We start from the raw sequence: 26,863 nt of genomic DNA on the forward strand, positions 1-26,863 counted from the left end.
TATCAACCAGTCTATATATTAGCAGCAGACACAGTACAGTGCGGTAGTTCACGGCTGTGGCTACCTCTGTGTCGGCACTCGGCAGCCCGTCCATAATTGTATATACCACCTAACCGTGTTTTTTTTTTCTTTCTTTATACATACATACTAGTTACGAGTATACTATCTCTTTATCAACCAGTCTATATATTAGCAGCAGACACAGTACAGTGCGGTAGTTCACGGCTGTGGCTACCTCTGTGTCGGCACTCGGCAGCCCGTCCATAATTGTATATACCACCTAACCGTGTTTTTTTTTTCTTTCTTTATACATACATACTAGTTACGAGTATACTATCTCTTTATCAACCAGTCTATATATTAGCAGCAGACACAGTACAGTGCGGTAGTTCACGGCTGTGGCTACCTCTGTGTCGGCACTCGGCAGCCCGTCCATAATTGTATATACCACCTAACCGTGGTTTTTTTTTCTTTCTTTATACATACATACTAGTTACGAGTATACTATCTCTTTATCAACCAGTCTATATATTAGCAGCAGACACAGTACAGTGCGGTAGTTCACGGCTGTGGCTACCTCTGTGTCGGCACTCGGCAGCCCGTCCATAATTGTATATACCACCTAACCGTGGTTTTTCTTTCTTTCTTTCTTTATACATACATACTAGTTACGAGTATACTATCTCTTTATCAACCAGTCTATATTAGCAGCAGACACAGTACAGTACGGTAGTTCACGGCTGTGGCTACCTCTGTGTCTGCACTCGGCAGGCAGTCCATAATTGTATACTAGTATCCATCTCCATTGTTTACCTGAGGTGCCTTTTAGTTGTGCCTATTAAAATATGGAGAACAAAAATGTTGAGGTTCCAAAATTAGGGAAAGATCAAGATCCACTTCCACCTCGTGCTGAAGCTGCTGCCACTAGTCATGGCCGAGACGATGAAATGCCAGCAACGTCGTCTGCCAAGGCCGATGCCCAATGTCATAGTACAGAGCATGTCAAATCCAAAACACCAAATATCAGAAAAAAAAGGACTCCAAAACCTAAAATAAAATTGTCGGAGGAGAAGCGTAAACTTGCCAATATGCCATTTACGACACGGAGTGGCAAGGAACGGCTGAGGCCCTGGCCTATGTTCATGGCTAGTGGTTCAGCTTCACATGAGGATGGAAGCACTCAGCCTCTCGCTAGAAAAATGAAAAGACTCAAGCTGGCAAAAGCAGCACAGCAAAGAACTGTGCATTCTTCGAAATCCCAAATCCACAAGGAGAGTCCAATTGTGTCGGTTGCGATGCCTGACCTTCCCAACACTGGACGTGAAGAGCATGCGCCTTCCACCATTTGCACGCCCCCTGCAAGTGCTGGAAGGAGCACCCGCAGTCCAGTTCCTGATAGTCAGATTGAAGATGTCAGTGTTGAAGTACACCAGGATGAGGAGGATATGGGTGTTGCTGGCGCTGGGGAGGAAATTGACCAGGAGGATTCTGATGGTGAGGTGGTTTGTTTAAGTCAGGCACCCGGGGAGACACCTGTTGTCCGTGGGAGGAATATGGCCGTTGACATGCCAGGTGAAAATACCAAAAAAATCAGCTCTTCGGTGTGGAGGTATTTCACCAGAAATGCGGACAACAGGTGTCAAGCCGTGTGTTCCCTTTGTCAAGCTGTAATAAGTAGGGGTAAGGACGTTAACCACCTCGGAACATCCTCCCTTATACGTCACCTGCAGCGCATTCATAATAAGTCAGTGACAAGTTCAAAAACTTTGGGTGACAGCGGAAGCAGTCCACTGACCAGTAAATCCCTTCCTCTTGTAACCAAGCTCACGCAAACCACCCCACCAACTCCCTCAGTGTCAATTTCCTCCTTCCCCAGGAATGCCAATAGTCCTGCAGGCCATGTCACTGGCAATTCTGACGAGTCCTCTCCTGCCTGGGATTCCTCCGATGCATCCTTGCGTGTAACGCCTACTGCTGCTGGCGCTGCTGTTGTTGCCGCTGGGAGTCGATGGTCATCCCAGAGGGGAAGTCGTAAGCCCACTTGTACTACTTCCAGTAAGCAATTGACTGTTCAACAGTCCTTTGCGAGGAAGATGAAATATCACAGCAGTCATCCTACTGCAAAGCGGATAACTGAGGCCTTGACAACTATGTTGGTGTTAGACGTGCGTCCGGTATCCGCCGTTAGTTCACAGGGAACTAGACAATTTATTGAGGCAGTGTGCCCCCGTTACCAAATACCATCTAGGTTCCACTTCTCTAGGCAGGCGATACCGAGAATGTACACGGACGTCAGAAAAAGACTCACCAGTGTCCTAAAAAATGCAGTTGTACCCAATGTCCACTTAACCACGGACATGTGGACAAGTGGAGCAGGGCAGGGTCAGGACTATATGACTGTGACAGCCCACTGGGTAGATGTATGGACTCCCGCCGCAAGAACAGCAGCGGCGGCACCAGTAGCAGCATCTCGCAAACGCCAACTCTTTCCTAGGCAGGCTACGCTTTGTATCACCGCTTTCCAGAATACGCACACAGCTGAAAACCTCTTACGGCAACTGAGGAAGATCATCGCGGAATGGCTTACCCCAATTGGACTCTCCTGTGGATTTGTGGCATCGGACAACGCCAGCAATATTGTGTGTGCATTAAATATGGGCAAATTCCAGCACGTCCCATGTTTTGCACATACCTTGAATTTGGTGGTGCAGAATTTTTTAAAAAACGACAGGGGCGTGCAAGAGATGCTGTCGGTGGCCAGAAGAATTGCGGGACACTTTCGGCGTACAGGCACCACGTACAGAAGACTGGAGCACCACCAAAAACTACTGAACCTGCCCTGCCATCATCTGAAGCAAGAAGTGGTAACGAGGTGGAATTCAACCCTCTATATGCTTCAGAGGTTGGAGGAGCAGCAAAAGGCCATTCAAGCCTATACAATTGAGCACGATATAGTAGGTGGAATGCACCTGTCTCAAGCGCAGTGGAGAATGATTTCAACGTTGTGCAAGGTTCTGATGCCCTTTGAACTTGCCACACGTGAAGTCAGTTCAGACACTGCCAGCCTGAGTCAGGTCATTCCCCTCATCAGGCTTTTGCAGAAGAGGCTGGAGACATTGAAGGAGGAGCTAACACGGAGCGATTCCGCTAGGCATGTGGGACTTGTGGATGGAGCCCTTAATTCGCTTAACAAGGATTCACGGGTGGTCAATCTGTTGAAATCAGAGCACTACATTTTGGCCACCGTGCTCGATCCTAGATTTAAAGCCTACCTTGGATCTCTCTTTCCGGCAGACACAAGTCTGCTGGGGTTGAAAGACCTGCTGGTGACAAAATTGTCAAGTCAAGCGGAACGCGACCTGTCAACATCTCCTCCTTCACATTCTCCCGCAACTGGGGGTGCGAGGAAAAGGCTCAGAATTCCGAGCCCACCCGCTGGCGGTGATGCAGGGCAGTCTGGAGCGACTGCTGATGCTGACATCTGGTCCGGACTGAAGGACCTGACAACGATTACGGACATGTCGTCTACTGTCACTGCATATGATTCTCTCAACATTGATAGAATGGTGGAGGATTATATGAGTGACCGCATCCAAGTAGGCACGTCACACAGTCCGTACTTATACTGGCAGGAAAAAGAGGCAATTTGGAGGCCCTTGCACAAACTGGCTTTATTCTACCTAAGTTGCCCTCCCTCCAGTGTGTACTCCGAAAGAGTGTTTAGTGCAGCCGCTCACCTTGTCAGCAATCGGCGTACGAGGTTACTTCCAGAAAATGTGGAGAAGATGATGTTCATCAAAATGAATTATAATCAATTCCTCCATGGAGACATCCACCAGCAATTGCCTCCAGAAAGTACACAGGGATCTGAGATGGTGGATTCCAGTGGGGACGAATTAATAATCTGTGAGGAGGGGGATGTACACAGTGAAAGGGGTGAGGAATCGGAGGATGATGATGAGGTGGACATCTTGCCTCTGTAGAGCCAGTTTGTGCAAGGAGAGATTGATTGCTTCTTTTTTGGTGGAGGCCCAAACCAACCAGTCATTTCAGTCACAGTCGTGTGGCAGACCCTGTCGCTGAAATGATGGGTTCGTTAAAGTGTGCATGTCCTGTTTATACAACATAAGGGTGGGTGGGAGGGCCCAAGGACAATTCCATCTTGCACCTCTTTTTTCTTTCATTTTTCTTTGCATCAAGTGCTGTTTGGGGACTATTTTTTTGAAGTGCCATCCTGCCTGACACTGCAGTGCCACTCCTAGATGGGCCAGGTGTTTGTGTCGGCCACTTGTGTCGCTTAGCTTAGTCACACAGCGACCTTGGTGCGCCTCTTTTTTTCTTTGCATCTTGTGCTGTTTGGGGACAATTTTTTTGAAGTGCCATCCTGCCTGACACTGCAGTGCCACTCCTAGATGGGCCAGGTGTTTGTGTCGGCCACTTGGGTCGCTTAGCTTAGCCATCCAGCGACCTCGGTGCAAATTTTAGGACTAAAAATAATATTGTGAGGTGTTCAGTGTTCAGAATAGACTGAAAATGAGTGTAAATTATGGTTATTGAGGTTAATAATACTATGGGATCAAAATGACCCCCAAATTCTATGATTTAAGCTGTTTTTGAGGGTTTTTTGTAAAAAAAACACCCAAATCCAAAACACACCCGAATCCGACAAAAAATTTCAGGGAGGTTTTGCCAAAACGCGTCCGAATCCAAAACACGGCCGCGGAACCGAATCCAAAACCAAAACACAAAACCCGAAAAATTTCCGGTGCACATCACTGCATACCTGTTACAGAGGCACTGTCTCAGGCTCTGGCTGCAGGGAAGGGTCAGCGATCAGTGATGATCAGCAGCAGCCAGAAGAACTCAATCTCAGCAGCAGCAGCAGCAGCCAGTACTGTAGCAATGGCGACAACTCAGCCTATAGTCACCCGTCCAAGCCGTCTGGTTTCAGCTGAGGCTGCGCGGACATCAGTGGTGTGCGGTGGGGTGAGGCAGGTGAGGCAGAGCCTTTCCTGTCATACTAACGTTTGCGCCAGAGGTTTGACTGTATAAAGTATATGAAAAATACAAAGAATAGGTTTGAAATATCTTCTTTGCATTATTCTTTTGCAACTGTGTATAATGACCAGATGTACCCTTTGGCTCATATATTGTGTGTAAATCTGGCTCTGATGCTAGCCAGTGCCTCCCGAGCCATTTAGCTCACCACACGTCCCTGGCGGACATGGTTTAGTTTCTGGAGCTGTGGAGGAGGTGGCGCCGATCACAATGTGGTACAAGGGGACCGCGATTGAAGCCTTCCACTGTGTCGAGTTTCAGTGGACGGGGCCTCTGACGGCCGCTGGCTGCAGCAGGAAAATATTTTTTTCTGTCTATAGCTGCAGCTGAAGAGCAGACGCTGTGGGCCTGTTGTGATGGGGGTCCCGGAGCTGCAACTCCACCCGCCCCATTGTTAATCCGGCTCTGGGTATTAGGGGCCCTGAAGCTTAAGCTTCAGTAGTTTCAATGTAGATCCACCACTGGAGAAGAATGCGCTGGCCGGACAATCCGGGGGCACTTCTGCACAGCCAAGGCGTTCTTAGTGACTTCTTTGCACAATACACAATTAAATAAAGGGGAAAAATGACATTACTAATGAAATACAAATATGAAGCAAATACTAAATGAATGTTCTTAAACATTGCATCCATTTACTATGATAACTTATGAATCACTATACATCTAAGACTGTAGAGTCCATGTCATCTGAAGATTTCAGATTCTAATTTATTATCACCTCTGGCAAGGATAACTACATTTTATTACCCTAGAGAACAAATAGGAGGGAAGACCTAAACTACTATGTCATCCTGTACAGTGATATGTTCAGGAAGAATGTGGAAAGAATTTTTTTTTTCCTTAAACTTAACCATTGTTTATACCTGAGTGAAAAAAAAGTCATAGAATGCTATAGATTGTCACACCAAGATTTACAGCAGTGTTCCCAACCATTGCAGTGACGTGCGGTGGGGTGAGGCAGGTGAGGCAGAGCCTTTACTGTCATACTAACGTTTGTGCCAGAGGTTTGACTGTATAAAGGATATGAAAAATACAAAGAATATGTTTAAAATATCTTCTTTGCATTATTATAATAATTTTTATAGCCAACACTCTTAAACCTCCTAATGATAATGTGTGGACCCGTATTCCAAAAGTAAAGCATTCAATACCTTTAATACCATGAAATAATGACACGGAGACTTGAATTTGGCAGAAAATTGTTAGCTATTTATTGTACCCTAACCATTAGAAAAAACCTGTAAAGTAAAATTTAAGTTAACATGCCAATTCAGCCGGCATATGGTGGCAGAAAAAAGAACGGCTATATTCAGGCCCGGCGCATCCCACTCAGCAAAGGGATGCAGTGCAGGGAGGCGCCGGACAGGAGAGGCGCTTCTCCCTGCTCTGCATCCCTGACCCCCTACTGCTGCCGGCCGCGCCTGTAACACTTTATGTCAGGCAGCGGCGCCGGCAGCTGCGCTGATAGAGGACCACACTTCAGCAAGCTCCGCCCGGCCAGTCTCGCTATGCTTCATATTGCTGCGGCCGCTCGCTCTCCCGCCCCCTTCTCTCGCATGGCCGCCGGAAAGACTCCTTACATCGGAGTCCTTACATCGGCGGGTGTCACTGCAAAGACGCTGGAGCCGCTAACAGTATTTCATCAGCAGTGTGAGATTTTTAGTCATTGGGCAGGGGGAGGGAACATGGGGGCAGCGGCCGGGGTAACATACAGTATATTAAATCTAAAAAGGAGTACTGAATGTGTTAATAGCAATAACACCTGTGAAAATAAAATGAGATTAGTAGTACAATTTTAGCAGCACTTAAGTGCAGATTTGTGAGTCCATGAGTGATCCGTTTTATTATGGCTTCTGTATATTTGCCCGCGGTCAGTACCGCATTCAGGTAGTGGTGCAGAGAAAAGTCAGTCAGCGCAATGCAGATGACATAATGGATTCCCGCATTTGGTATCTGGTCTCTGGCGCTTATCCATTACGGGAATCCATTACGTCATCTGCATTGCACCGACGGGCGAGAGAGCAGGAAGACACCAACGGTAACCAGCCGGACGAAGAAACACCGAGAGAGACATCATACAGGTAGGCAGCAGTAGGGAAAGTTATACCCCTTTTACACCGCCAGTTAGTAACACGGATTATTGCACATGAACGCGCATAACCCGTGTTGCTGGCTGGTGTAAAAGGGTCGAGTTGGAATAGTCCGGGACAAGTGACCCGGTATTCCAACTCTGGAAGTTTGCGGGGTTGAACACGTGTTCAACCCGGCAAACTGTTCAGTGTAAACGGGAGCCGGATCGCGCGACCCGGCTTCCCGTTTACACTCTATGTGCGGGCGGCGCTTGGAGATCATGTGATTTCCAAGTGCCTCCCCCGTCGCGTCACCGGCAACGTCACCAACCCGGCAATATGCCGGGTTAGTGAGTCCGGTTTAAAAGGGGGCTGACGCGGGTCGCAGCCGGGTAGCTCCCGTGTCAGGGCTCCCGGCTGCAACCCGCTTTCTTGGTGTAAAAGCGGTATCAGATAGCTTTTCTCTGCACCTCTACCTGAATACTGTACTGACCACAGGCAAATATTCGGAACCCATAATAAAACGGATCACTCATGGACTCACAAATCTGCACTTAAAAGTGCTCTAAACATTGTTCTACTAATCTCACATTATTTTCACAGGTATTAGTGCTATTTACATATTCAGCACTCCTTTTTACATTTAATATAACTGTATTCTGTGTCAGCCATTGTCACCCCCCCTGTGTTCTGTCCCAATCCTTGTCACTACCCCTGTGTTCTGTCACTATGTCACCCCACTGTGTTCTGTCCTAGTGACCCCCACTGTGTTCTGTCCCAGCCATTGTCACCCTGCTGTGTTCTTTCCCAGTCATGTCACCCCCTCTCTATTCTGTGTCAGCCATTGTCACCCCCCGTGTTCTGTCTCAGTCACTGTCACCCCCCATGTTCTGTCCCAGCCATTGTCACCTCGCAGTGTTCTATCCCATTCACTATGTCACCCCCCTTGTGTTCTGTTCCAGTCATTGTCACCACACCTGTGTTCTGTCCCAGTCACTGCACCACCACCCCCTGTGTTCTGTCAGTGTCACAGCCCCCCCTGTATTCTATCCCAGCCATTGTCACCCCCCGTGTTCTGTCCCAGCCATTGTCACCCATTCTGTGTTCTATCACTGTCACCCCCGTGTTCTGTCCCTGCCATTGTCACCCCCCATATTATGTCCCAGCTATTGTCACCTACCAAATGCTGTCCCAGAAATTGTAATCCCCCATGTTCTGTCCCAGCCATTGTCACCCCTCCCCTGTGTTCTGTCTCACTCATTGTGTCACCCTCCCCCCCCTTGTTCTGTTCCAGTCATTGTGTCCTCACCCCTGTGTTCTGTCTCAGTCACTATATAACACCCTGTCACTGTGTCACCCCATGTGTGTTCTGTCCCAGGCACTGTGTCACACACACAACCTTTTTGTTTTGTCCCAGTCACTGTGTCACCTCCCCCCAGCCATCTTGAAGCTTGCGCACCAGCAGCTCATCAGGAATGGCTGCAGTGGCTCACAACCAGCGCCAGATGTGGCATAATGTGTAAAGGGCATTACTGTGTGCGACATAATGTATAAAGGGCATTCCAAAATGTGTAAGGGGCATTACTGTGTGTGGCATAATGTGTAATGGGCATTACTGTCTGTGACATAAGGTGTAAGGTAGTGATGAGCACCGGAAATTTTTCGGGTTTTGTGTTTTGGTTTAGGGTTCGGTTCCGCGGCCGTGTTTTGGGTTCGAACGCGTTTTGGCAAAACCTCACCGAATTTTTTTTGTCGGATTCGGGTGTGTTTTGGATTCGGGTGTTTTTTTCAAAAAACCCTAAAAAACAGCTTAAATCATAGAATTTGGGGGTCATTTTGATCCCAAAGTATTATTAACCTCAATAACCATAATTTCCACTCATTTTCAGTCTATTCTGAACACTGAACACCTCACAATATGATTTTTAGTCCTAAAATTTGCACCGAGGTCGCTGGATGGCTAAGCTAAGCGACCCAAGTGGCCGACACAAACACCTGGCCCATCTAGGAGTGGCACTGCAGTGTCACGCAGGATGGCCCTTCCAAAAAACACTCCCCAAACAGCACATGACGCAAAGAAAAAAAGAGGCGCAATGAGGTAGCTGTGTGAGTAAGCTAAGCGACCCTAGTGGCCGACACAAACACCTGGCCCATCTAGGAGTGGCACTGCAGTGTCACGCAGGATGGCCCTTCCAAAAAACACTCCCCAAACAGCACATGACGCAAAGAAAAAAAGAGGCGCAATGAGGTAGCTGTGTGAGTAAGCTAAGCGACCCTAGTGGCCGACACAAACACCTGGCCCATCTAGGAGTGGCACTGCAGTGTCACGCAGGATGGCCCTTCCAAAAAACACTCCCCAAACAGCACATGACGCAAAGAAAAAAAGAGGCGCAATGAGGTAGCTGTGTGAGTAAGCTAAGCGACCCTAGTGGCCGACACAAACACCGGGCCCATCTAGGAGTGGCACTGCAGTGTCACGCAGGATGGCCCTTCCAAAAAACACCCCCCAAACAGCACATGACGCAAAGAAAAATGAAAGAAAAAAGAGGTGCAAGATGGAATTGTCCTTGGGCCCTCCCACCCACCCTTATGTTGTATAAACAGGACATGCACACTTTAACCAACCCATCATTTCAGTGACAGGGTCTGCCACACGTCTGTGACTGAAATGACGGGTTGGTTTGGACCCCCACCAAAAAAGAAGCAATTAATCTCTCCTTGCACAAACTGGCTCTACAGAGGCAAGATGTCCACCTCATCATCATCCTCCGATATATCACCGTGTACATCCTCCTCCTCACAGATTATCAATTCGTCCCCACTGGAATCCACCATCTCAGCTCCCTGTGTACTACTTTGTGGAGGCAATTGCTGCTGGTCAATGTCTCCACGGAGGAATTGATGATAATTCATTTTAATGAACATCATCTTCTCCACATTTTCTGGATGTAACCTCGTACGCCGATTGCTGACAAGGTGAGCGGCGGCACTAAACACTCTTTCGGAGTACACACTTGTGGGAGGGCAACTTAGGTAGAATAAAGCCAGTTTGTGCAAGGGCCTCCAGATTGCCTCTTTTTCCTGCCAGTATAAGTACGGACTGTCTGACGTGCCTACTTGGATGCGGTCACTCATATAATCCTCCACCATTCTTTCAATGGGGAGAGAATCATATGCAGTGACAGTAGACGACATGTCCGTAATCGTTGTCAGGTCCTTCAGTCCGGACCAGATGTCAGCATCAGCAGTCGCTCCAGACTGCCCTGCATCACCGCCAGCGGGTGGGCTCGGAATTCTGAGCCTTTTCCTCGCACCCCCAGTTGCGGGAGAATGTGAAGGAGGAGATGTTGACAGGTCGCGTTCCGCTTGACTTGACAATTTTGTCACCAGCAGTTCTTTGAACCCCAGCAGACTTGTGTCTGCCGGAAAGAGAGATCCAAGGTAGGTTTTAAATCTAGGATCGAGCACGGTGGCCAAAATGTAGTGCTCTGATTTCAACAGATTGACCACCCGTGAATCCTTGTTAAGCGAATTAAGGGCTCCATCCACAAGTCCCACATGCCTAGCGGAATCGCTCTGTGTTAGCTCCTCCTTCAATGTCTCCAGCTTCTTCTGCAAAAGCCTGATGAGGGGAATGACCTGACTCAGGCTGGCAGTGTCTGAACTGACTTCACGTGTGGCAAGTTCAAAAGGTTGCAGAACCTTGCACAACGTTGAAATCATTCTCCACTGCGCTTGAGAAAGGTGCATTCCACCTCCTATATCGTGCTCAGTTGTATAGGCTTGAATGGCTTTTTGCTGCTCCTCCAACCTCTGAAGCATATAGAGGGTTGAATTCCACCTCGTTACCACTTCTTGCTTCAGATGATGGCAGGGCAGGTTCAGGCGTTTTTGGTGTTGCTCCAGTCTTCTGTACGTGGTGCCTGTACGCCGAAAGTGTCCCGCAATTCTTCTGGCCACCGACAGCATCTCTTGCACGCCCCTGTCGTTTTTTAAATAATTCTGCACCACCAAATTCAAGGTATGTGCAAAACATGGGACGTGCTGGAATTTGCCCATATTTAATGCACACACAATATTGCTGGCGTTGTCCGATGCCACAAATCCACAGGAGAGTCCAATTGGGGTAAGCCATTCTGCGATGATCTTCCTCAGTTGCCGTAAGAGGTTTTTAGCTGTGTGCGTATTCTGGAAAGCGGTGATACAAAGCGTAGCCTGCCTAGGAAAGAGTTGGCGTTTGCGAGATGCTGCTACTGGTGCCGCCGCTGCTGTTCTTGCGGCGGGAGTCCATACATCTACCCAGTGGGCTGTCACAGTCATATAGTCCTGAGCCTTCCCTGCTCCACTTGTCCACATGTCCGTGGTTAAGTGGACATTGGGTACAACTGCATTTTTTAGGACACTGGTGAGTCTTTTTCTGAGGTCTGTGTACATTTTCGGTATCGCCTGCCTAGAGAAATGGAACCTAGATGGTATTTGGTACCGGGGACACAGTACCTCCAACAAGTCTCTAGTTGCCTCTGCAGTAATGATGGATACCGGAACCACGTTTCTCACCGCCCAGGATGCCAAGGCCTCAGTTATCCGCTTTGCAGCAGGATGACTGCTGTGATATTTCATCTTCCTCGCAAAGGACTGTTGGACAGTCAATTGCTTGGTGGAAGTAGTAAAAGTGGTCTTACGAGTACGACTTCCCCTCTGGGATGACCATCGACTCCCAGCAGCAACAACAGCAGCGCCAGCAGCAGTAGGCGTTACACGCAAGGATGCATCGGAGGAATCCCAGGCAGGAGAGGACTCGTCATAATTGCCAGTGACATGGCCTGCAGGACTATTGGCATTCCTGGGGAAGGAGGAAATTGACACTGAGGGAGTTGGTGGGGTGGTTTGCGTGAGCTTGGTTACAAGAGGAAGGGATTTACTGGTCAGTGGACTGCTTCCGCTGTCGCCCAAAGTTTTTGAACTTGTCACTGACTTATGATGAATGCGCTGCAGGTGACGTATAAGGGAGGATGTTCCGAGGTGGTTAACGTCCTTACCCCTACTTATTACAGCTTGACAAAGGCAACACATGGCTTGACAAATGTTGTCCGCATTTCTGTTGAAATACTTCCACACCGAAGAGCTGATTTTTTGGTATTTTCACCAGGCATGTCAATGGCCCTATTCCTCCCACGGACAACAGGTGTCTCCCCGGGTGCCTGACTTAAACAAACCACCTCACCATCAGAATCCTCCTGGTCAATTTCCTCCCCAGCGCCAGCAACACCCATATCCTCCTCATCCTGGTGTACTTCAACACTGACATCTTCAATCTGACTATCAGGAACTGGACTGCGGGTGCTCCTTCCAGCACTTGCAGGGGGCGTGCAAATGGTGGAAGGCGCATGCTCTTCACGTCCAGTGTTGGGAAGGTCAGGCATCGCAAACGACACAATTGGACTCTCCTTGTGGATTTGTGATTTCGAAGAACGCACAGTTCTTTGCTGTGCTTTTGCCAGCTTGAGTCTTTTCATTTTTCTAGCGAGAGGCTGAGTGCTTCCATCCTCATGTGAAGCTGAACCACTAGCCATGAACATAGGCCAGGGCCTCAGCCGTTCCTTGCCACTCCGTGTGGTAAATGGCATATTGGCAAGTTTACGCTTCTCCTCCGACAATTTTATTTTAGATTTTTGAGTCCTTTTTTTACTGATATTTGGTGTTTTGGATTTGACATGCTCTGTACTATGACATTGGGCATCGGCCTTGGCAGACGACGTTGCTGGCATTTCATCGTCTCGGCCATGACTAGTGGCAGCAGCTTCAGCACGAGGTGGAAGTCGATTTTGATCTTTCCCTATTTTTGGAACCTCAACATTTTTGTTCTCCATATTTTAATAGGCACAACTAAAAGGCACCTCAGGTAAACAATGGAGATGGATGGATACTAGTATACTTATGGATTGACGAGCGACTGCCGACACAGAGGTAGCTACAGCCGTGGACTACCGTACTGCGTCTGCTGCTAATATAGACTGGATGATAATGATATAAAAAATATATATATATATCACTACTGCAGCCGGACAGGTATATATTATATAATGACGGACCTGCTGGACACTGTCAGCTCAGCACTGCAGACTCCTAAAGTAAGCTACTAGTAGTATCAAGAAGATAGAAAAAAAACAAAACACCACAGGTAGGTGGTATACAATTATGGATGGACTAGCGACTGCCGACACAGAGGTAGCTACAGCCGTGGACTACCGTACTGCGTCTGCTGCTAATATAGACTGGATGATAATGATATAAAAAATATATATATATATATCACTACTGCAGCCGGACAGGTATATATTATATAATGACGGACCTGCTGGACACTGTCAGCTCAGCACTGCAGACTCCTAAAGTAAGCTACTAGTAGTATCAAGAAGATAGAAAAAAAAAAAAACACCACAGGTGGGTGGTATACAATTATGGATGGACGAGCGACTGCCGACACAGAGGTAGCTACAGCCGTGGACTACCGTACTGCGTCTGCTGCTAATATAGACTGGATGATAATGATATAAAAAAAAATATATATATATATCACTACTGCAGCCGGACAGGTATATATTATATAATGACGGACCTGCTGGACACTGTCAGCTCAGCACTGCAGACTCCTAAAGTAAGCTACTAGTAGTATCAAGAAGATAGAAAAAAAAAAAAACACCACAGGTAGGTGGTATACAATTATGGATGGACTAGCGACTGCCGACACAGAGGTAGCTACAGCCGTGAACTACCGTACTGCGTCTGCTGCTAATATAGACTGGATGATAATGATATAAAAAAAATATATATATATCACTACTGCAGCCGGACAGGTATATATTATATAATGACGGACCTGCTGGACACTGTCAGCTGAGCACTGCAGACTCCTAAAGTAAGCTACTAGTATCAAGAAGATAGAAAAAAAAAAAAACACCACAGGTAGGTGGTATACAATTATGGATGGACGAGCGACTGCCGACACAGAGGTAGCTACAGCCGTGGACTACCGTACTGCGTCTGCTGCTAATATAGACTGGATGATAATGATATAAAAAATATATATATATCACTACTGCAGCCGGATAGGTATATATTATATAATGACGGACCTGCTGGACACTGTCAGCAGAATGCGTTTATAGAATAAAAACACCACACGACGATCACAATATACTGGTGGTCAGTGGTCACTGGTCAGTCACACTGGCACTGGCAGTGGCACTCTGGCAGCAAAAGTGTGCACTGTTAAAATATGTACTCCTGCTATAACTGCTCCCCAGTCTCCCCCACAATTAAGCTGTGTGAGCAGTGAGCACTCAGCACAGTCAGATATACAGTATTACAGATGCAGCACACTGAGGGCACACTGAGGCTGAGCACAGATATGGTATGTGACTGTGTCACACTGTGTATCGTTTTTTTTCAGGCAGAGAACGGATTAATTAAACTGGTGGTCACTGGTCACACTATCAGCAAGTAGTAGTGGTCACTGGTCAGTCACACTGGCACTGGCACTCTGGCAGCAAAAGTGTGCACTGTTAAAATATGTACTCCTGCTATAACTGCTCCCCAGTCTCCCCCACAATTAAGCTGTGTGAGCAGTGAGCACTCAGCACAGTCAGATATACAGTATTACATAGATGATGCAGCACACTGAGGGCACACTGAGGCTGAGCACAGATATGGTATGTGACTGTGTCACACTGTGTATCGTTTTTTTTCAGGCAGAGAACGGATTAATTAAACTGGTGGTCACTGGTCACACTATCAGCAAGTAGTACTCCGTCCTAATATGCTCCCCAAAATTAGTAAATCAAGTGTCTCTAGACTCTCTACTCTCTACTCTACTCTAAACGGAGAGGACGCCAGCCACGTCCTCTCCCTATGAATCTCAATGCACGTGTGAAAATGGCGGCGACACGCGGCTCCTTATATAGAATCCGAGTCTCGCGATAGAATACGAGCCTCGCGAGAATCCGACAGCGGGATGATGACGTTCGGGCGCGCTCGGGTTAACCGAGCAAGGCGGGAAGATCCGAGTCTGCCTCGGACCCGTGTAAAAAGGCTGAAGTACGGGGGGTTCGGATTCCGAGAAACCGAACCCGCTCATCTCTAGTGTAAGGGGTATTACTGTTAGAGATGAGCGGGTTCGGTTTCTCTGAATCCGAACCCGCCAGAACTTCATGTTTTTTTTCACGGGTCCGAGCGACTCGGATCTTCCCGCCTTGCTCGGTTAACCCGAGCGCGCCCGAACGTCATCATGACGCTGTCGGATTCTCGCGAGGCTCGGATTCTATCGCGAGACTCGGATTCTATATAAGGAGCCGCGCGTCGCCGGCATTTTCACACGTGCATTGAGATTGATAGGGAGAGGACGTGGCTGGCGTCCTCTCCATTTAGATTATAAGAGACTGAGAGAGATTTACTGGAGCTGACTAGGAGGAGTACTGTTACTGTAGAAGTGTAGAGACTGAGTGGAGAGAGTTTACTAGTGAGGACAGTGCAGTTTACTTTATAATCCGTTCTCTGCCTGAAAAAAGCGATACACAGCACACAGTGACTCAGTCACATACCATATCTGTGTGCACTGCTCAGGCTCAGGCCAGTGTGCTGCATCATCTATTATCTATATATAATATTATATATATCTGTCTGACTGCTCAGCTCACACAGCTTATAATTGTGGGGGAGACTGGGGAGCACTACTGCAGTGCCAGTTATAGGTTATAGCAGGAGCCAGGAGTACATAATATATTATATAGTGAGTGACCACCAGACACACAGTGCAGTTTATTTAATATATCCGTTCTCTGCCTGAAAAAAGCGATACACACAGTGACTCAGTCAGTCACATACCATATCTGTGTGCACTGCTCAGGCTCAGGCCAGTGTGCTGCATCATCTATTATCTATATATAATATTATATATATCTGTCTGACTGCTCAGCTCACACAGCTTATAATTGTGGGGGAGACTGGGGAGCACTACTGCAGTGCCAGTTATAGGTTATAGCAGGAGCCAGGAGTACATAATATATTATATAGTGAGTGACCACCAGACACACAGTGCAGTTTATTTAATATATCCGTTCTCTGCCTGAAAAAAGCGATACACACAGTGACTCAGTCAGTCACATACCATATCTGTGTGCACTGCTCAGGCTCAGGCCAGTGTGCTGCATCATCTATTATCTATATATAATATTATATATATCTGTCTGACTGCTCAGCTCACACAGCTTATAATTGTGGGGGAGACTGGGGAGCACTACTGCAGTGCCAGTTATAGGTTATAGCAGGAGCCAGGAGTACATAATATATTATATAGTGAGTGACCACCAGACACACAGTGCAGTTTATTTAATATATCCGTTCTCTGCCTGAAAAAAGCGATACACACAGTGACTCAGTCAGTCACATACCATATCTGTGTGCACTGCTCAGGCTCAGGCCAGTGTGCTGCATCATCTATTATCTATATATAATATTATATATATCTGTCTGACTGCTCAGCTCACACAGCTTATAATTGTGGGGGAGACTGGGGAGCACTACTGCAGTGCCAGTTATAGGTTATAGCAGGAGCCAGGAGTACATAATATATTATATAGTGAGTGACCACCAGACACACAGTGCAGTTTATTTAATATATCCGTTCTCTGCCTGAAAAAAGCGATACACACAGTGACTCAGTCAGTCACATACCATATCTGTGTGCACTGCTCAGGCTCAGGCCAGTGTGCTGCATCATCTATTATCTATATATAATATTATATATATCTGTCTGACTGCTCAGCTCACACAGCTTATAATTGTGGGGGAGACTGGGGAGCACTACTGCAGTGCCAGTTATAGGTTATAGCAGGAGCCAGGAGTACATAATATATTATATAGTGAGTGACCACCAGACACACAGTGCAGTTTATTTAATATATCCGTTCTCTGCCTGAAAAAAGCGATACACACAGTGACTCAGTCAGTCACATACCATATCTGTGTGCACTGCTCAGGCTCAGGCCAGTGTGCTGCATCATCTATTATCTATATATAATATTATATATATCTGTCTGACTGCTCAGCTCACACAGCTTATAATTGTGGGGGAGACTGGGGAGCACTACTGCAGTGCCAGTTATAGGTTATAGCAGGAGCCAGGAGTACATAATATATTATATAGTGAGTGACCACCAGACACACAGTGCAGTTTATTTAATATATCCGTTCTCTGCCTGAAAAAAGCGATACACACAGTGACTCAGTCAGTCACATACCATATCTGTGTGCACTGCTCAGGCTCAGGCCAGTGTGCTGCATCATCTATATATATTATATATCTGTCTGACTGCTCAGCTCACACAGCTTATAATTGTGGGGGAGACTGGGGAGCACTACTGCAGTGCCAGTTATAGGTTATAGCAGGAGCCAGGAGTACATATTATATTAAAATTAAACAGTGCACACTTTTGCTGCAGGAGTGCCACTGCCAGTGTGACTGACCAGTGACCTGACCACACTGACCACCAGTATAGTTAGTAGTATACTTATATTGTGATTGCCTGAAAAAGTTAAACACTCGTCGTGTGACTTCACTTGTGTGTTTTTTTATTTTTTATTCTATAAAAATAAAACTCATTCTGCTGACAGACAGTGTCCAGCAGGTCCGTCATTATATAATATATAATATATACCTGTCCGGCTGCAGTAGTGATATATATATATTTTTTATATCATTTATCATCCAGTCGCAGCAGACACAGTACGGTAGTTCACGGCTGTGGCTACCTCTGTGTCTCTGCACTTGGCAGGCAGTCCGTCCATAATTGTAATACCACCTAACCGTGGATTTTTTTCATTCTTCTTTATACATACATAGTTACATAGACATCTTCTCTTTATCAACCAGTCTATATTAGCTGCAGACACAGTACAGTACGGTAGTTCACGGCTGTAGCTACCTCTGTGTCTGCACTCGGCAGGCAGTCCGTCCATAATTGTATACCACCTAACCGTGGTTTTTTTTCATTCTTCTTTATACATACATAGTTACATAGACATCTTCTCTTTATCAACCAGTCTATATTAGCTGCAGACACAGTACAGTACGGTAGTTCACGGCTGTGGCTACCTCTGTGTCTGCACTCGGCAGGCAGTCCGTCCATAATTGTATACCACCTAACCGTGGATTTTTTTCAGTCTTCTTTATACATACATAGTTACATAGACATCTTCTCTTTATCAACCAGTCTATATTAGCTGCAGACACAGTACAGTACGGTAGTTCACGGCTGTGGCTACCTCTGTGTCTGCAGTCGGCAGGCAGTCCATAATTGTATACTAGTATCCATCTCCATCGTTTACCTGAGGTGCCTTTTAGTTGTGCCTATTAAAATATGGAGAACAAAAATGTTGAGGTTCCAAAATTAGGGAAAGATCAAGATCCACTTCCACCTCGTGCTGAAGCTGCTGCCACTAGTCATGGCCGAGACGATGAAATGCCAGCAACGTCGTCTGCCAAGGCCGATGCCCAATGTCATAGTACAGAGCATGTCAAATCCAAAACACCAAATATCAGAAAAAAAAGGACTCCAAAACCTAAAATAAAATTGTCGGAGGAGAAGCGTAAACTTGCCAATATGCCATTTACCACACGGAGTGGCAAGGAACGGCTGAGGCCCTGGCCTATGTTCATGGCTAGTGGTTCAGCTTCACATGAGGATGGAAGCACTCAGCCTCTCGCTAGAAAAATGAAAAGACTCAAGCTGGCAAAAGCAGCACAGCAAAGAACTGTGCATTCTTCGAAATCCCAAATCCACAAGGAGAGTCCAATTGTGTCGGTTGCGATGCCTGACCTTCCCAACACTGGACGTGAAGAGCATGCGCCTTCCACCATTTGCACGCCCCCTGCAAGTGCTGGAAGGAGCACCCGCAGTCCAGTTCCTGATAGTCAGATTGAAGATGTCAGTGTTGAAGTACACCAGGATGAGGAGGATATGGGTGTTGCTGGCGCTGGGGAGGAAATTGACCAGGAGGATTCTGATGGTGAGGTGGTTTGTTTAAGTCAGGCACCCGGGGAGACACCTGTTGTCCGTGGGAGGAATATGGCCGTTGACATGCCAGGTGAAAATACCAAAAAAATCAGCTCTTCGGTGTGGAGGTATTTCACCAGAAATGCGGACAACAGGTGTCAAGCCGTGTGTTCCCTTTGTCAAGCTGTAATAAGTAGGGGTAAGGACGTTAACCACCTCGGAACATCCTCCCTTATACGTCACCTGCAGCGCATTCATAATAAGTCAGTGACAAGTTCAAAAACTTTGGGTGACAGCGGAAGCAGTCCACTGACCAGTAAATCCCTTCCTCTTGTAACCAAGCTCACGCAAACCACCCCACCAACTCCCTCAGTGTCAATTTCCTCCTTCCCCAGGAATGCCAATAGTCCTGCAGGCCATGTCACTGGCAATTCTGACGAGTCCTCTCCTGCCTGGGATTCCTCCGATGCATCCTTGCGTGTAACGCCTACTGCTGCTGGCGCTGCTGTTGTTGCCGCTGGGAGTCGATGGTCATCCCAGAGGGGAAGTCGTAAGCCCACTTGTACTACTTCCAGTAAGCAATTGACTGTTCAACAGTCCTTTGCGAGGAAGATGAAATATCACAGCAGTCATCCTACTGCAAAGCGGATAACTGAGGCCTTGACAACTATGTTGGTGTTAGACGTGCGTCCGGTATCCGCCGTTAGTTCACAGGGAACTAGACAATTTATTGAGGCAGTGTGCCCCCGTTACCAAATACCATCTAGGTTCCACTTCTCTAGGCAGGCGATACCGAGAATGTACACGGACGTCAGAAAAAGACTCACCAGTGTCCTAAAAAATGCAGTTGTACCCAATGTCCACTTAACCACGGACATGTGGACAAGTGGAGCAGGGCAGGGTCAGGACTATATGACTGTGACAGCCCACTGGGTAGATGTATGGACTCCCGCCGCAAGAACAGCAGCGGCGGCACCAGTAGCAGCATCTCGCAAACGCCAACTCTTTCCTAGGCAGGCTACGCTTTGTATCACCGCTTTCCAGAATACGCACACAGCTGAAAACCTCTTACGGCAACTGAGGAAGATCATCGCGGAATGGCTTACCCCAATTGGACTCTCCTGTGGATTTGTGGCATCGGACAACGCCAGCAATATTGTGTGTGCATTAAATATGGGCAAATTCCAGCACGTCCCATGTTTTGCACATACCTTGAATTTGGTGGTGCAGAATTTTTTAAAAAACGACAGGGGCGTGCAAGAGATGCTGTCGGTGGCCAGAAGAATTGCGGGACACTTTCGGCGTACAGGCACCACGTACAGAAGACTGGAGCACCACCAAAAACTACTGAACCTGCCCTGCCATCATCTGAAGCAAGAAGTGGTAACGAGGTGGAATTCAACCCTCTATATGCTTCAGAGGTTGGAGGAGCAGCAAAAGGCCATTCAAGCCTATACAATTCAGCACGATATAGGAGGTGGAATGCACCTGTCTCAAGTGCAGTGGAGAATGATTTCAACGTTGTGCAAGGTTCTGATGCCCTTTGAACTTGCCACACGTGAAGTCAGTTCAGACACTGCCAGCCTGAGTCAGGTCATTCCCCTCATCAGGCTTTTGCAGAAGAAGCTGGAGGCATTGAAGAAGGAGCTAAAAGGGAGCGATTCCGCTAGGCATGTGGGACTTGTGGATGCAGCCCTTAATTCGCTTAACAAGGATTCACGGGTGGTCAATCTGTTGAAATCAGAGCACTACATTTTGGCCACCGTGCTCGATCCTAGATTTAAAGCCTACCTTGGATCTCCTCTCTTTCCGGCAGACACAAGTCTGCTGGGGTTGAAAGACCTGCTGGTGACAAAATTGTCAAGTCAAGCGGAACGCGACCTGTCAACATCTCCTCCTTCACATTCTCCCGCAACTGGGGGTGCGAGGAAAAGGCTCAGAATTCCGAGCCCACCCGCTGGCGGTGATGCAGGGCAGTCTGGAGCGACTGCTGATGCTGACATCTGGTCCGGACTGAAGGACCTGACAACGATTACGGACATGTCGTCTACTGTCACTGCATATGATTCTCTCAACATTGATAGAATGGTGGAGGATTATATGAGTGACCGCATCCAAGTAGGCACGTCACACAGTCCGTACTTATACTGTCAGGAAAAAGAGGCAATTTGGAGGCCCTTGCACAAACTGGCTTTATTCTACCTAAGTTGCCCTCCCACAAGTGTGTACTCCGAAAGAGTGTTTAGTGCCGCCGCTCACCTTGTCAGCAATCGGCGTACGAGGTTACATCCAGAAAATGTGGAGAAGATGATGTTCATTAAAATGAATTATAATCAATTCCTCCGCGGAGACATTGACCAGCAGCAATTGCCTCCACAAAGTACACAGGGAGCTGAGATGGTGGATTCCAGTGGGGACGAATTGATAATCTGTGAGGAGGGGGATGTACACGGTGATATATCGGAGGGTGAAGATGAGGTGGACATCTTGCCTCTGTAGAGCCAGTTTGTGCAAGGAGAGATTAATTGCTTCTTTTTTGGGGGGGGTCCAAACCAACCCGTCATATCAGTCACAGTCGTGTGGCAGACCCTGTCACTGAAATGATGGGTTGGTTAAAGTGTGCATGTCCTGTTTTGTTTATACAACATAAGGGTGGGTGGGAGGGCCCAAGGACAATTCCATCTTGCACCTCTTTTTTCTTTTCTTTTTCTTTGCATCATGTGCTGATTGGGGAGGGTTTTTTGGAAGGGACATCCTGCGTGACACTGCAGTGCCACTCCTAGATGGGCCCGGTGTTTGTGTCGGCCACTAGGGTCGCTAATCTTACTCACACAGTCAGCTACCTCATTGCGCCTCTTTTTTTCTTTGCGTCATGTGCTGTTTGGGGAGGGTTTTTTGGAAGGGACATCCTGCGTGACACTGCAGTGCCACTCCTAGATGGGCCCGGTGTTTGTGTCGGCCACTAGGGTCGCTAATCTTACTCACACAGCTACCTCATTGCGCCTCTTTTTTTCTTTGCGTCATGTGCTGTTTGGGGAGGGTTTTTTGGAAGGGACATCCTGCGTGACACTGCAGTGCCACTCCTAGATGGGCCCGGTGTTTGTGTCGGCCACTAGGGTCGCTAATCTTACTCACACAGCTACCTCATTGCGCCTCTTTTTTTCTTTGCGTCATGTGCTGTTTGGGGAGGGTTTTTTGGAAGGGCCATCCTGCGTGACACTGCAGTGCCACTCCTAGATGGGCCCGGTGTTTGTGTCGGCCACTAGGGTCGCTAATCTTACTCACACAGCTACCTCATTGCGCCTCTTTTTTTCTTTGCGTCATGTGCTGTTTGGGGAGGGTTTTTTGGAAGGGACATCCTGCGTGACACTGCAGTGCCACTCCTAGATGGGCCCGGTGTTTGTGTCGGCCACTAGGGTCGCTTATCTTACTCACACAGCGACCTCGGTGCAAATTTTAGGACTAAAAATAATATTGTGAGGTGTGAGGTATTCAGAATAGACTGAAAATGAGTGTAAATTATGGTTTTTGAGGTTAATAATACTTTGGGATCAAAATGACCCCCAAATTCTATGATTTAAGCTGTTTTTTAGTGTTTTTTGAAAAAAACACCCGAATCCAAAACACACCCGAATCCGACAAAAAAAATTCGGTGAGGTTTTGCCAAAACGCGTTCGAACCCAAAACACGGCCGCGGAACCGAACCCAAAACCAAAACACAAAACCCGAAAAATTTCAGGCGCTCATCTCTAATTACTGTGTGGTATAATGTGTATAAGGGATGCTACTATGGCATAATTTGAATTGATGGTACTATTGTGTGGCCACACACCTTCCTTGTGAGACCACACTCCTATTTGTGATGCTGTCCCTTTGTGAAGTATGGGAGGGAGGGCGCAAATATATAGTTTGCAGGAGGGCGCCGAACACCCAAGCACCGGCCCTGGCTATATTCCACTGACGATAACCTCAAAAACATTAAAACCCAAACGATCCTAATTTACCACAAACCATACATAGGTAATAGGTGCCCAAATCAGACCTCCATGCTGACTGCCCACCCTGATGGGTGATGACGCTGCCCCCTGATGGGTGATCTAGCGGACTTAAAAGTCAATGGAGGTGAGTGCACCTAAACCACACCAATACTGTAAACAACTGTAACTAACAAGTCAAACTACAACCTGCCGTTCTTTTCCGCCAACAAATAGCCAACGATAAACCACAACTAACAATTTAGAGCCAAGGCACTCCGTGCCAAAACCTCTACCAAATGGGGTGGGAGGGCAGGAAGGCAAACCAGCAGCAAGAGAGCCTTAGCTAGCCTATACATCCCTATATGTACTGAACCCTCCCCTCTCTACCATTGGCTGTACTTTTCATAACAGTTAGGTCCACCCCTCACAGGAGGTTTAACTCTCTCCATTCCTATGCCTGTCATTTCGCTCTCCGGAGTAAAAGTCTATGGCTGGTGATGCAGTGCCTCATCTGCTGACCTTTTCCGCTCATCTCTGATCAAAACTCACCAGATTTCCAGGCGTTTATACTGCTGCACCTGTGCATAATGCCCAGATGTTCGCTTTGGCTCATACCTGTATATTGCATGTAAATCTGGCTCTAGTGCTAGCCAGTGCCTCCTGAGCTATTTAGCTCACCGCACGTCCCTGAACCATTGACATGCTCAATCTAGAGATGCACAACATTCACATCCAGAATACTTTTTTATTTTTATTTGAATGTTATAAATGAGAAAGCTACATTATCTAAATGCTAATTTATATTTGTCATTCTATTTAATGAGACAAATCGCACCTCAATTTGATTATTTCATTAGTTACTCATTGGTAGTGGACAAAAACACAAACACCATTATCAAGCCACTCAGGGGCCCATTAATCAAGGATTACATTTTGAATGCGATCCGGCTGGATCTTACCGCCCAGGATCGCATTGCAATATGTGATCCTATTGGGTGAATGTATCAAAGGAAAGGAGCCAGTTCCTGTGATGTGCACTGCGAGCGGGTGAGGGTCCTGCACATGCACAGTCGTTCCTGGGAACCCAACCAGATCTCTTTTCCACGATACGTAGCCCATAGGCTACAATGGGACAAGGGGGGTAATTCTGAGTTGATCGCAGCAGGAATTTTGTTAGCAATTGGGCAAAACCATGTGCACTGCAGGGGGGACAGATATAACATGTGCAGAGAGAGTTAGATTTGGGTGGGGTGTATTCAAACTGAAATCTAAATTGCAGTGTAAAAATAAAGCAGCCAGTATTTACCCTGCACAGAAACAAAATAACCACCCAAATCTAACTCTCTCTGCAAATGTTATATCTGCCCCCCTGCAGTGCAGATGGTTTTGGCCAATTGCTAACAAACTTGCTGCTGCGATCAACTCAGAATTACTCTCAATGTCTCAATAGTGATACATTGGGCAGCATCACATCCCCTATAGAAACTAGAGATGAGCGGGTTCGGTTTCTCTGAATCCGAACCCGCACGAACTTCATGTTTTTTTCACGGGTCCGAGCAGACTCGGATCCTCCCGCCTTGCTCGGTTAACCCGAGCGCGCCCGAACGTCATCATGACGCTGTCGGATTCTCGCGAGACTCGGATTCTATATAAGGAGCCGCGCGTCGCCGCCATTTTCACACGTGCATTGAGATTGATAGGGAGAGGACGTGGCTGGCGTCCTCTCCATTTAGATTAGGGTTGAGAGAGAGAGAGAGAGAGATTGACCTGAGGCTGTGATACTGTAGAAGAGAGTGCAGAGTTTAGTGACTGACGACCACAGTGACCACCAGACAGTGCAGTTGTTTGTTTTATTTAATATATCCGTTCTCTGCCTGAAAAAAATGATACACACAGTGACTCAGTCACATACCATATCTGTGTGCACTGCTCAGCCCAGTGTGCTGCATCAATGTATATATATATCTGACTGTGCTCAGCTCACACAGCTTATAATTGTGGGGGAGACTGGGGAGCACTGCAGTGCCAGTTATAGGTTATAGCAGGAGCCAGGAGTACATAATATTATATTAAAATTAAACAGTGCACACTTTTGCTGCAGGAGTGCCACTGCCAGTGTGACTAGTGACCAGTGACCTGACCACCAGTATATATAATATTAGTAGTATACTATCTCTTTATCAACCAGTCTATATTAGCAGCAGACACAGTACAGTGCGGTAGTTCACGGCTGTGGCTACCTCTGTGTCGGCACTCGGCAGCCCGTCCATAATTGTATATACCACCTAACCGTGGTTTTTTTTTCTTTCTTTATAGTCATACTAGTTACGAGTATACTATCTCTTTATCAACCAGTCTATATTAGCAGCAGACACAGTACAGTGCGGTAGTTCACGGCTGTGGCTACCTCTGTGTCGGCACTCGGCAGCCCGTCCATAATTGTATATACCACCTAACCGTGGTTTTTTTTTCTTTCTTTATACATACATACTAGTTACGAGTATACTATCTCTTTATCAACCAGTCTATATTAGCAGCAGACACAGTACAGTGCGGTAGTTCACGGCTGTGGCTACCTCTGTGTCGGCACTCGGCAGCCCGTCCATAATTGTATATACCACCTAACCGTGGATTTTTTTTCTTTCTTTATACATACATACTAGTTACGAGTATACTATCTCTTTATCAACCAGTCTATATATTAGCAGCAGACACAGTACAGTGCGGTAGTTCACGGCTGTGGCTACCTCTGTGTCGGCACTCGGCAGCCCGTCCATAATTGTATATACCACCTAACCGTGGTTTTTTTTTCTTTCTTTATACATACATACTAGTTACGAGTATACTATCTCTTTATCAACCAGTCTATATATTAGCAGCAGACACAGTACAGTGCGGTAGTTCACGGCTGTGGCTACCTCTGTGTCGGCACTCGGCAGCCCGTCCATAATTGTATATACCACCTAACCGTGGTTTTTTTTTCTTTCTTTATACATACATACTAGTTACGAGTATACTATCTCTTTATCAACCAGTCTATATTAGCAGCAGACACAGTACAGTGCGGTAGTTCACGGCTGTGGCTACCTCTGTGTCGGCACTCGGCAGCCCGTCCATAATTGTATATACCACCTAACCGTGGTTTTTTTTTCTTTCTTTATACATACATACTAGTTACGAGTATACTATCTCTTTATCAACCAGTCTATATATTAGCAGCAGACACAGTACAGTGCGGTAGTTCACGGCTGTGGCTACCTCTGTGTCGGCACTCGGCAGCCCGTCCATAATTGTATATACCACCTAACCGTGGGTTTTTTTTCTTTCTTTATAGTCATACTAGTTACGAGTATACTATCTCTTTATCAACCAGTCTATATTAGCAGCAGACACAGTACAGTGCGGTAGTTCACGGCTGTGGCTACCTCTGTGTCGGCACTCGGCAGCCCGTCCATAATTGTATATACCACCTAACCGTGGTTTTTTTTTCTTTCTTTATACATACATACTAGTTACGAGTATACTATCTCTTTATCAACCAGTCTATATTAGCAGCAGACACAGTACAGTGCGGTAGTTCACGGCTGTGGCTACCTCTGTGTCGGCACTCGGCAGCCCGTCCATAATTGTATATACCACCTAACCGTGGTTTTTTTTTCTTTCTTTATACATACATACTAGTTACGAGTATACTATCTCTTTATCA

The sequence above is a fragment of the Pseudophryne corroboree genome, chromosome 4, assembly GCF_028390025.1.
Source record: "Pseudophryne corroboree isolate aPseCor3 chromosome 4, aPseCor3.hap2, whole genome shotgun sequence".
Taxonomy (NCBI): domain Eukaryota; kingdom Metazoa; phylum Chordata; class Amphibia; order Anura; family Myobatrachidae; genus Pseudophryne; species Pseudophryne corroboree.